Source organism: Dreissena polymorpha, chromosome 1, assembly GCF_020536995.1.
Source record: "Dreissena polymorpha isolate Duluth1 chromosome 1, UMN_Dpol_1.0, whole genome shotgun sequence".
NCBI classification, from domain to species: Eukaryota; Metazoa; Mollusca; class Bivalvia; order Myida; family Dreissenidae; genus Dreissena; species Dreissena polymorpha.
This window is the reverse complement of record NC_068355.1, coordinates 133816868-133829514: the sequence shown is the minus strand read 5'-3', so window position 1 is coordinate 133829514 and position 12647 is coordinate 133816868. Positions and strand designations below refer to the sequence as shown.

The 12647-nt window shown below is 36.4% G+C and overlaps 1 long non-coding RNA gene across 1 annotated transcript; it reads right to left on the bottom strand.

The window, feature by feature from the left end:
- Positions 1–3172: 3172 nt before the first annotated feature.
- On the bottom strand, positions 3173–11987 carry LOC127850847 (uncharacterized). The gene is made up of 3 exons (XR_008035483.1): positions 11935–11987; positions 3560–3711; positions 3173–3408 (listed from the first exon to the last, which is right to left on the bottom strand). It is a non-coding gene; the product is annotated as an uncharacterized LOC127850847 (long non-coding RNA).
- Positions 11988–12647: the final 660 nt, after the last annotated feature.

Sequence of the window (12647 nt, the reverse complement as noted above, 5' to 3'; positions counted from 1 at the left end):
TTTAATGTTTGCAAACATTGTTTGGTGTAATAAATAATTGACGTGTAAGCGTTGGTTATTGCCATAATAACCAATGGTTTGGAGTTCCGATGCATAGTAATTAAACCACGAGGGCATTTACTAAATGTAATACAGATATACTCTTTGAGCGAATTATCTGAAAGCCGTTTTTTTTAAAGTGTAATGTTGTGTACATAGCCAATACAGAGGACGTCACTTGCTTGATTGTGCCCAAAAACGTTCCTCACCTGAGGGAGAAGACCTTGCATGAATATAAAATTAAAGGTTTTCAAGTAATTTAATATTAAACCTTTCCATAGAAAACCAATGATTTGTAATATTAAACTACCTTTGAAATACTATCAGTTGATTTTGTCAACACAATATTGCTATATCAGACCATATTTGCCCTTCACATAATTAATTTATGACATTGAATCATTTTTACTATGCTAATGTTATGTTACCGTATTGGTGTTTATGTAAATCTTATTTTTTCAGAGGATGTCACCTTACATCTACACAGAACTAGGATGTCCTAGTAAAAGACATAAAGTTTACTGCATTTGTAATCGACCTGATGATGGAGGTAAAGTACACGTAATGTTTAAATTGAAAGTATTTTTAAAGTTTCTTACCAGGATAATTTTTGATGCGTTATATGATAACGTTAGAAAACTTCAAAATATTTTAAATCTACCTTCTTTGTCGAAAATATGTTGTTTCCTTATTTATTTGCAGTTTAAATGCAAGAATAGTGAATATACAAAACAATCTTTTCAAGACTATAGAAGACAATATAAGAATTGACCTTTTTAAGATCATACATTTTTTTTATTTTTCGACAGACTCTACTGGAAGTCAAATGACTGTAACAAGTGGTTTCATCCGCAATGTGTTGGAAGATTGGCCAAAGAAGAATCCCCCATACCTTTTTTTTGTCCACATTGTGTGGTAAAAATGAAATTATAACTTCCAAAACTTGCTGTAGTTAACAGTATCATTTGTTTTTAAATCACACATTATTAAAGGTTTTTAATTTATAAACCATTGTTACGCATATTGTACTTCAAAATTACTAAAATTCTAAGTTATGTGATCAATAGATATATTTTGTACTTGTGAATTGATTAATTCCCTAAAAGCATACTGTAAACAGAAGCCATATGAATACATTATAGTGTGTTGTACATGCCAAAGACATTTGTCTAGTATTGTTAACCATGTAGCATAGAATGTACATTATTTTTTCTAGGGTTATGTCAAGATGATCCAGAGGCAAGCCCCACAAATCCACATCTTGCAAGAGCAGATGGTGGATGTTACCAAGACATTCTTGGCGGTGTTCATTAAGCCTTGACATATACCAGACAGTGTCTCAGCCTCAGTAAAGCTTGTTGTTGGTGACAAAACAAGAAGCTTGATAAAGACTTGGCAGTTGGAAAATATGCTTATCCATTGATTGCAAAGGCCGTCTAGATAAGTAAAACCATTACTGGTTAGATGCATTGTATGCCAATTTAAAATTAGGATTTGTGTCTGCAGGTATCAAAATTCTCCAAATTCCGCTGCAGAACAAGAAACTTTGTTGTTTGTCAGTGTTGGACCCTCACATGCAATGACACAGCCAAACATCAGAAGCATTCAATTATCTCTCTACCCAGCTTCCAAATGTTGTCACAGATAATGAAACTGGTTGTTTACTAATTGAACTGAATGATTTCAGTGTGGACAAGCAAGTAACAGCTCTCTGTGACAATTTTGAAGAAAAAATGCGCATTGACACAGAGTTTTGGTCCAATGTTTTAAAATTGGTTTTGCCAACCAAAAGAACCCAGTTTTGTCCAAACTGGTCAGCTCTCTTCTGACCTCATTCAGTGGGATTCTTATTGAGGACACTTGAGGACCATGTCATGGGTGACATAATGGAAGAGGACAGGTCCCATATGAACATAGAAAACTCAGAGGCTGCTGCAATTATAACAAGAGCTGTCAGAGGACAGCGCGCTCTACTTTTCGAGTTCTTGACATTATAACGTAAGCCATCAAGGGGGAATTGTTCATATTCAATAATTTATTTGACGATCTTTCAAAAATTAAAAAAGGAAAAAAAAAATAAAAAATTTGGGGGGGGGGGGGGAGTAGGCGGGGGTGAGGGGGGTATAATGTGGGGTGTGGTAATTTCTAAGATGATGTTTAAAAAAAATAAATTGAGGGGGTGGGGGGTGGGGGGGGGGGGGTAGGGAGTGGGGGGTATAATGTGGGGTGTGGTAATTTATTAGATGATGTTTAAAAAAAATTGGGGGGAAGGTTGGGGGGGGGAGGGGTTCTGGGTAGGGGCGTGGGGTATTGTTTGGGTGGAATCCATTGTGGTATTCAGGTAAGTGTTGTTTTGTCAAAGTAATAATAAAATGTGATCATAAATAAAGAAGTTATGGCAATTTAAGCAAAATATTCAATTATCTTAGTGTAAAAGGAGCCATAATTATGTCAAAATGCTTGATACAGTGGTCTGCTCTTGTTTATAGGTTGGGGTCATGTTGGTAAACAAGTATGCAACATATAAAAGCAATATGTCAAAGGATATGGGAAATATTTGGGGTAGTACGCATACTTTAACATAGATTTATCAATAATATGCATATTCTAAGCATAAAAGGGGCAATAATTATGACAAAATGCTTGATAGAGTTGTCTGCTCTTTTTTATAAGTTGGGGTGATGTTGGTAAACAAGTATGCAAAATATAAAAGCAATATGTCAAAGGACAATGAAAATAAATGGGGTAGTACGAAAACTTTAACATTTGCTGCATATTCTAAGTGGAAAAGGGGCCATAATTTTGACAAAATGCTTGATAGAGTTGTCTGCTCTTGTTTATAGGTTGGGGTCATGTTGGTCAACAAGTATGCAAAATATGAAAGGAATATGTCAAGGGACAATAAAAATAATTGGGGTAGTAAGAAAACTTTTGCACGCTAACGCTTACGCAGATGCCGATGCCAGGGTGAGTAGGATAGCTCCACTATATATATTTCATATATAATAGTCGAGCTAAAAACTGCACTAAAGCAAAAGGGAATGAAAACACACAACATGGAAATCACACCAGCCGTGAAACAATCAGTGATAAATGCCTATGGTACTTACCAAAATCATCTTCAGGCCAAACAAGATGTGTTTGTGAAACACAATGTCCCCCTATATGATGTTTGACATTGTAGGATGACCTTGACCTTGTAAAGGATGACCTTGACCTTGACCTTTCACCTCTCAAAATGTGCAGCTCCATGAGATACACATACATGCCAAATATCAAGTTGCTATCTTCAATATTGCAAAAGTATTCATAAAATAAGCGATTTGGGCCACATATATTTGACCTCTGACCTTGAAGGATGACCTTGACCTTTCACCACTCAAAATGTGCAGCTCCATGAGATGCACATGCATGCCAAATATCAAGTTGCTATCTTCAATATTGCAAAAGTATTTATAAAATGAGCGATTTTGGCCACATATAATTGACCTCTGACCTTGAGGATGACCTTGACCTTGACCTTTCACCACTCAAAATGTGCAGCTCCATGAGATACACATGCATGCCAAATATCAAGTTGCTATCTTCAATATTGCAAAAGTATTTATAAAATGAGCGATTTTGGCCACATATATTTGACCTCTGACCTTGAAGGATGACCTTGACCTTGACCTTTCACCACTCAAAATGTGCAGCTTCATGAGATACCCATGCATGCCAAATATGAAGTTGCTATCTTCAGTATAGCAAAAGTTATTGCAAAATGTTAAAGTTGGCGCAAACAGACAGACCAACAGACAGACCAACAGACAGGGCAAAAACAATATGTCCCCCACTACTATAGTGGGGGACATAAAAAAGCTCTTGCTGAAAAAAGAAGACAAGAAAAACTTGACCAATCCATTCAACAATTAAAACAAGAAAAAGCTATAAAAAAAACCTCTAGTCTTGTTTTGTTAAAGAAACGTGTTGTGAACAAAGTTAGCAAGAAAAGGAATAGCCATTCAAGTGACTCTTCAGAAAGCAGAGCGTGGAAGCCAATTAAGACTGCAAAGTTAATGTGCTGTTTACACAACTGATATTGTGAAGTGCATGCTCTAGTTTATAATGAATTATTTATGCTTGTGTTTTGTTCATTCAGTGTTACACAAGAGCTGTCACCATAGGATGACTTATGCCCCCTATAAACGCTTGATAGAAGTAATGAGCTTTTTCCAAAAGACGGACAGACAGTCCGATCACTATATGCCCTCCTTCTGGGGCATAAAAACAGCGGACACCATGCTCAATGCTTAAAACGCACTAAGTGACCCCGTGACATAATACAACAACAACCCCATGCGATTGTTCACCAACGACAACATTGGCCCCAACAACAACCCCATGCGAAGGTGAGTGTGGTTCTGATAAAGAATCGTCTAAGCGCAAGAAGCCAGGAACGGGCAATAAACACCCTCGATATTAGTCAAAAGGGCGTTCCAGTTATCGGCCTAGAAAGCGGAAGGCATCGACGTTCAGCTCTGACATTCATTTCTATAAATGCAATGTCCAAAGTATGAAATAATAAATTGCAACGTTAAAAGGTTGTTTGTGTATTTAAAAAAGCATTCATTCAACAATAAAAAAAATAGACAATTATAATTGCATCTGTACCTTTGTACAGACGGACGCAGCTGACAAAAGAACATTCAGGTGTTAATGTGGCAAAAAAAGTCCACTATTATATGCGCTGATAATAGCCAACTTTCACTGCAACGAATCGGGTCGTGTTTCCTGAACTGACAGCCAAAGGTCTAGGTATGATAATCGTTTAATCACATCACAGATAAACCTTAGGACATAAACGTATTCTGAATAGGTTTGATCCTCTGAAAGAAAACTGCAGACTCGCTTTTATTGAGTCTGTTCATGAGTAGTAGTGAAAATTGCAACACTACTCATGTCCCCTTGAACCGGCATAAGCGGTATTCAGTTTTCAACAAATACAAGTGCTTACACTCATGATCTCGAAGAACCTGAAGATATGTAATAACACATTAGTTAGAAATTGTTTGTTTCCTTAGATGTTACATGCCCATGAAAAAAGGCACCTGTGCTAAGATTAATAGAGCTTTTGACTTTGGTTGAAATGGATGAGGAAGTCTTGGCGGTAAGATAAAATTGGTTCCCGATTTCCATAAAAATCTCAGATTAGTAGAGAGAGGTGAAACAAAGATTTCCGCAGGGATGGGTTATAGATACAAGTAGCTAAAGACTACTAGTTGAATTAGGGTCCTTGGGGTGTAATTTATAAAGTTGTGAATCTATCTAATACCGGTATATATTGCTTGCTGCTTTTTATTTACTTTGCTTGGAGCCATAAATGTTTTTAATGTATTGTCTTTGGTTTCGTGTAGGTCGACCTGATAACCGGTCTGTCTCCCTCCGCATCGAATGGGAAGAGGAGGAGCTCGTCAACCTCATCAATGAGAGCTATCCAGTACTTGCTGACAAGCAGTTTATGTTCATGATTGGTGCTGCTTGGAATCGCAACCTCCCCCTCCCCCAACTTACTACCCATCGCATAAAAGATGCAAGAGCGAGTAGACTGGCACTCCTCTGGGTCCTCCCAGCAAAGGGGGTCACTGTGAGGTGTCTTGTTTCAAGATATATTGTATCAAACCCTGATAACAAAAATTAAAAGGGATCACCTGTCTTGTCTGCCTGTCGGTCTATCTGTCTGTCTGTCTTGCCTATATAATTTCTTACCAAGTCACACATCTTTATTTTCTATCAGCACTCATTTATCAATATTTATGTATGTTTTAGGCTTGTTTCAGTGTCAGGTATTGTTATATTTAACTGTATTGTTATATATTTCAGGCAGCAGCTGAGACTGTGACAGACACACCAAGTGAGGTCGTAGCAACTGAGGCTGACGAGGAAGAGGAGACTATCATACAGGTGAATAAATGGGGCAAGAATATTTTTCAAAAGATTGAAATAAAAAGCAGTATGATGCCAACTCCTGTCCCAAAAATCTGCTTACCAGCAGTAAGAAGGTGGGATTCCCCCATGTTGCTGGGGGCAGAATCCAGGTTGTCATCGATGAAGCAAGGCAGTAAACGGCCAGGTCAAGATTCTACACTTGTGATGCCCAGACCCAGCCCTCAACAGCCTACTCACATTATTTATTTATTTATTTTTTTCATGCTATTTGTTCTATTTTATTATTTTGACATTGCCCTTTTACCTTAACCAAGGGAAGTATTTTTGAACTAGATTGTTATGTCTTAACAAAACATTTTGCATTTCCATTTTAAATACTATGATTCAACGCATCAGTGGTAAGCAATAGTTTCTATGTACAATAAGAGGACAAATAATTTTAGATTATTACACTTATTAAACTTAATTTTGTTAAATACATTTAAGGTGTTCATTTGTAATATATAACAAAATGGTACTAATTTGGATTAACCATGACATCCTGATTAAAAAAGTAAGTTATATGCAACACTTTTAACGCATCATTTTTAGGGAGGGATATATCTATCCTGCCCTCCTTAGAGGAGATAAAGAGATTGCCAAGCAAAATGGTCCTCTACTGGTTAAACTCCACCATTGTCAGTATTTGTTGCCATAGCCAGCGTTATAGATAAGCTGCGTATCAGCGTAATATACGCATTAGAAATATCAAGATACGCTAAATTAATCATTTCCGTGCGTACATTTAAGCAAGCCGATCTGGACCTATGCAAATGATGTAAATTCTCTGCGTACAACGTAAACAAAAAATATAAACAGCCGATTGTCTTTCGCCAAAATATGAGACTGGTTATCGTAAAAATTAGAGCTAATTTTTGCGCTGGATTGTAAATATAGTTAGCCAGTTGGTATGAATTTTCTGTATCATCTAGACGCATGGTAAATTTAGTATTGTTTTTTTAACAGTCAAGCACTTATGTGTTTATTCACATGAAGAGGTCAAAAAACTTTTCAAAGTAAAATTGATTCTTTTTATACGGCAAAAGTTGTATCGAGTAAAAACATTGTACTGCCAATACTGAATTATTTAATTTCCTCTGTTTTCAAATAAAAAAGGACACAATTAAATGCTAATAAAAGAACTGTTGAAAGTTAAGTGTGTTCAGACCTAGTGGCTTAGGAGGAAAAAAACAAAGGAGGAAAAGGCTCATGGAAGCCTTTAAAGCAAGGACAGTTAAAAAACAAAAAAATCTTTAAGAAACCTACTACTATGAAGGAATACACATTGTTAATGGTTTATTGTGTTTAACATGATTAAAGTAGTGTGTCTATACCCCGGCTATATTCTTGTTTTACTTTAAGCAAAAAACCCTTCAAGCAAGGAAAAATGTGACCATCTACCCCCATGCTTTGAAAAGTGGGGGTATATACCCCCATGGGTCAAAAATTATCTATAACGCTGCATAGCAACCAGAATTATTGACTTAGGAACAAAATTAATTGACGTGCATATCTCCATATTGCCATCAGTCCATGTTTCAAGTTTTATGAAAAAATATTGAGAACTTTTAAAGTTATGACAGGATCCAGAAAAGTGTGACGGACTGACAGACAGACGGACAGACAGAGCGCAAACCATAAGTCCCCTCGGGTTTCACGGGTAGGGGACAACAAGACCAGCAGGAGATCAAGACAATGTTGGCTACCTTGATACAAAGCATGCACCTGTGGGGTCCAGGAACTTCCAGAAGGAATTAACCTTCCAGTGAAACAAATGGTGGATGTGGATGATGTTCGATCCTTAGAGGAGATTAAACAAGACTAGCGGGAAATCAAGACCATGCTGCCATGGCTACCTTAATACAATGCATGCATGGACCTGTGGGGGTCAGGAACTTCCAGAGGGAATTGACCTTCTGGTGAAACAAATGGAGGTGGTTGATGTTGAGCAGAGGCTTTGTAATAGAGCCACAATATGGGTATGTACTGTCAGACTGGTGTGTTGAAATTCTCTGTAGAATTATGTGTATTTATACCGCAATCTCAAAGTTGTCAAAGCTTTTGCCCTTTTTTTTTCTGAATATTTTTTCCTCGCAGGTGAACTAGTTATCCAATGTTGGTGGGTCCTCTGTAAAACTCATGACAAAGCGTCTAATGGCAGGGGTCCTTGAAAACCAGTTGGCTAGAGGTTTCAACTGGACTGGGTGTAGAAAGATGTCCTTTCAGTTGTTGAAGCTGTGTTTGACTATTTTCTACTTAAGACACTTTATAAGAGCATAAAGTACTAGTCAGCAGAAGTGCAATATTTTTTTTAAACGGTTTTCATGCAGTATACGAAAGTGTGTGTTTGTTGGGAATGTGAAAGTCATCATAAATAACATTAAAACATGGAATACGCCTGCTACAACTAGTGTGTCACCAGCAGCTGCAACAGAGGAGACCACAAATGAGGATATGTTATTAGATGCAGGTAAATTTGTTACTTTAATTGGTGATCAAAATATACTGACTAAGTAAACAGTGCAATTCGATGCCCATATGAACCCCAGAGCAATCCTCACAATGAAAGCCACGTCTAATAAAGCAGTTCACTGTTGCAATCTTTTTTCAGACTGATGCGAGTTTATCTACAAAAGTTTCTTTTTTTTCGACCGCTTATAAACCTTATTGAACAGTGTGTTATTACATTGTTTTTGTTACGAATTTTATTTACATGGGGTTAATTTTCGTTGTATTTTTTACTTGTGCACCGTAAGATTGGTTATTCAATTTTTATTATGACTCGCTCAGCAAATATCAATATTTTCGTACACCAGTCAGTTAGTTGATCATGTGCTCTGATTTGCAATTCCCATTGGCTGATACAGGCAATGACGTATTGATAAATGTTGCCGCCATTTTGGAATGATGAATTCGACAAAGAGAGTTGTGTCGAAGTTAAACATTAGCATTCCGAAATTCGTGGATGTACTAGACAGTCATGAAGGACTGCATTCTAATATTCATAAGTCTTTCTTTTCACTTTAAAATTGATTTACAAAAGCTCTTTCTACTCTAGTGTCATTTTGAATGATTAAATCTTTTGGATGACAATGTTTTCCTTTTTTTTTCTCTTTATTATTATCATGCTGTTATTAAAAAACGCACACTTAATTTTAAATACCGGTATGTTAACACACTGGCTCGGATTGCAAAACATTGGAACTGCTTTCCAAACAACCAAATTCACAAAACCTTAGAGTAATGCATTGTTTAAATGTTTTCTAGCTTGATAAACAATGATTCTATATTGATTTAGTTTAGTCACTGATTCAATAAGCAATTGAGTAAATGGTCTTTAAGAATTTAGATCTTTTGGAAGTACACATGGTACTCAAGTTGTATATTGCTCTGCATGCCAAATAAAATAAAATAATTTTAATTATTATATTCACAAAGGTATGGTAATGTACAAATCGTCAAATGTCACAAATAGCAATTTATAAAATATTTTTGTAATATTTTAATATTATAGTAGATCTATACAAGACTATTGCCAAGCAATATAGTCCCCTTCCAGGTCCACCATTGTCAGAAATTCCACAAGTCAACAGCTTCTTTGAAATACAGGTACAATTTTATAAAGAAACACATTTTTTAGATGTGTTTTTTTTTCCAATTGAGCCATTTTTGCAATTATTTTTTTCCCCAAAATAAGAATTTTCACAACATGAAATTCCCAAAATGCCAGTGTGGCGTTTTCCCAAAGTAAAGCAAAAAAGGCCTGGAAACTTTTTCCCAATATCAGACATTAAAAGTCCTAAAATTAATGCAAATTAATGCAATTTCTTGTTGTTTTACAGACTTTTGGTGTTGCACACGGTATAAAGATGATGGGGTGTTAAAGGTCAGACGGAAAGAAGAGTTGGTGCCTGAATTAGACCAAAAACGCTGTGGCACCACTCTCGTCTTAGGAGAGGCATGTAGACAGCTAAATATAGGGACAGTATCATACATGCCATAATTTTTCAGACCAATTCCGGGACATTGAGTTAAATTGTCCGGGACTTTTGCCGATTTTCCGGGACATGTATAAAATGTAGCGATATTTATAGACATATGCATTTTTGGTACGTTTTTTTTTGTTTCGCATCGTTTATTGCAAAAGTTCGAAAGCCTATCCGAAATACACTTGATCTATTAACGTCAAATTAAACATTACTACTTCCGTTACTAGATACAAGCCACGTGTTTTCAGTGTAAGCGTTCTAAACAAAGATGGTGACGTCACTGCGTTATTGTTATTAAGACCGGTGTGTAACGCGTAGTTGTTGATACGCCTTTAGTAATCTATTCATTAATAACATTTATGTAATAAAAAATACAACAATACAGTACCGGTAGATCGTCAAATCAAATCAATGCACAATACATACAACCAATCACAATAAAACAAATACAACAAAACAGTACCGGTAGATCGTCAACTTAAAATCCGGACAGTCACACATTAGAAACGTGCGAACATAAACTGCTTTTAATTTTTCACTCAGCGATGTTGGACTTCAGATGTGTGAACAACTATCCTTTGCCCTTACGCAGCGGGAAATAATGACGTAGTAGATTAAAGTCAATTAACAACCACATTAAACAATGCCGCCTTTTCGGTTTGACCGCGAACGTGAGACAATCGATATGATAACAGGACCCCTGTTAATTGATCGATTTTGACACGTAGCGTAGTCTGCCTATTCGGGTAGGCATTGTCATGGAGACGCTGCAGATATACACAGATTCGAGGTGCAGTTAAGCCTAAGATAAGGTACATGTATATATGGATTTTGTCAATTCCGGGACATTTGACAGATTTCCGGGACAGCGGGACAAGTTCTTCATTTCCGGGACTGTCCCGGACAATCCGGGACATATGGCATGTATGGACAGTATCATTTACCCTGCCAATGTAGTGTTTGAATCAGGCGTGTACCATTTTAGTCTGTGTATTTATCATCATGTTTTCTCATTTCAAGTTATTGAACTGTTGAACTGCTTTAGAATCTTTATTAAATAGATCCATTTTAAGATTCTATTGCATAACTACTATGATAACTGGACTGATGTCAACTATATATTTAAAAGTATTTCTTACATAATGGTAAGTTTTGTGAAACAGGCCCCTGCATGACCTTTAGTTCATAATTATTTTTTTTCTAATCAATTGAATACATTGATTTTCATATGAAAAAGAACACTGCATAAGTTTAAAGTGATATTATGGGCATTTTTCACTGTTGAATTGTGCTGAAAAGAAAAAAGAACAGGTCAAAAGAGTTAGTTAAAATATTGTTAGTAAACAATATCTGCAACTCATCTTTCTTCCAGTTGTTTATAAAAAATATATATTATATTCGATATTTTACATGACTGGTGAGTCCTGTAAGCCGAAATAATCCGTAATACAAAAAACTGTCTTTGTGTCTTATGAACGAATCTGCACTAAAACGTAATTTAGGTTCACATCGTAAATCAAATTACTTCTGTCGTCAGTTGTCAAAACGAAAGTATGGTTGATATTCAAATGTATTTTTTCTTTCTTTCCGGGATATTGTTTTAGTATGTTGATGCTGCATTAACAAATATAAGTGAATATATAAGTAAAAACACCAAAAATAAACAACGGTTGCGATAGACATCTATTAACTGCTAGATGCCCATAATATCACTTTAAGGTAGATGAAGAAAAACAGCAAAAACTGAACAAAAGCAAAAAATCAAAAGCAAAAGGCTGAGTCTGCTAAACTTGGACTTATTGAAAAAAATCAGAAAAGAAAGGAAACCCAAAAGAAAGAAATTACCAACAAGATATGTGCCTGTCAGAAACACTATGTCTCCTTTTGCACCGCTTTGAAGCTATATATTTGACCTTTGACCTTGAAGGATGACCTTGACCTTTCACCACTCAAAATGTGCAGCTCCATGAGATACACATGCATGACAAATATCAAGTTGTTATCTTCAATATTGCAAAAGTTATCGCAAATGTTAAAGATGAAGCAATCAAACAAACACACAAACAAACAAACCAACAGACAGGGCAAAACCAATATGTCCCCACATAAAAAGAAACCAAAAGTGTCCTTTGTTTGAAAATGGAGGGAAGAAAACAAAGAATTTCTGTAGCAATTTTGGGGCATAGTTTTATCCGTAGAATACATGAGAGCATTCTGCATCATTCCCTGCCTGCCAACTACGACCTGAGGGAATACGAGGTGATTCATATGGGCCTGGGTAGGCTGTGCGTTTGGGAAAATAACCAGAGACATATAAGCACTGACAAGTTTAAGAAACGATTTAACAATTTTCTTAGAATACACAAGCCACAAGTTGTTGTACTTCAGCTCGGTGTGAATGACATAGACTGTGGGATAGGCATAAACTCAGGGATAGTGCCATAAACCGTGGCGAGTACATTAGAGGAGATTGGCATCCTGCTTTTGAAGGACTATAGTGTACAGCAGGTTATTCTATGTGAATTGTTCACACTTGCGAAGCCTCGAAACTTTAGCGTAGAGGAATACGAGGCAAAACGACCTTACACAAATTCAATTAAAAAGACATGATTGAAATCTCATCCATCTATTACATTCAGGAGTCACAGACGT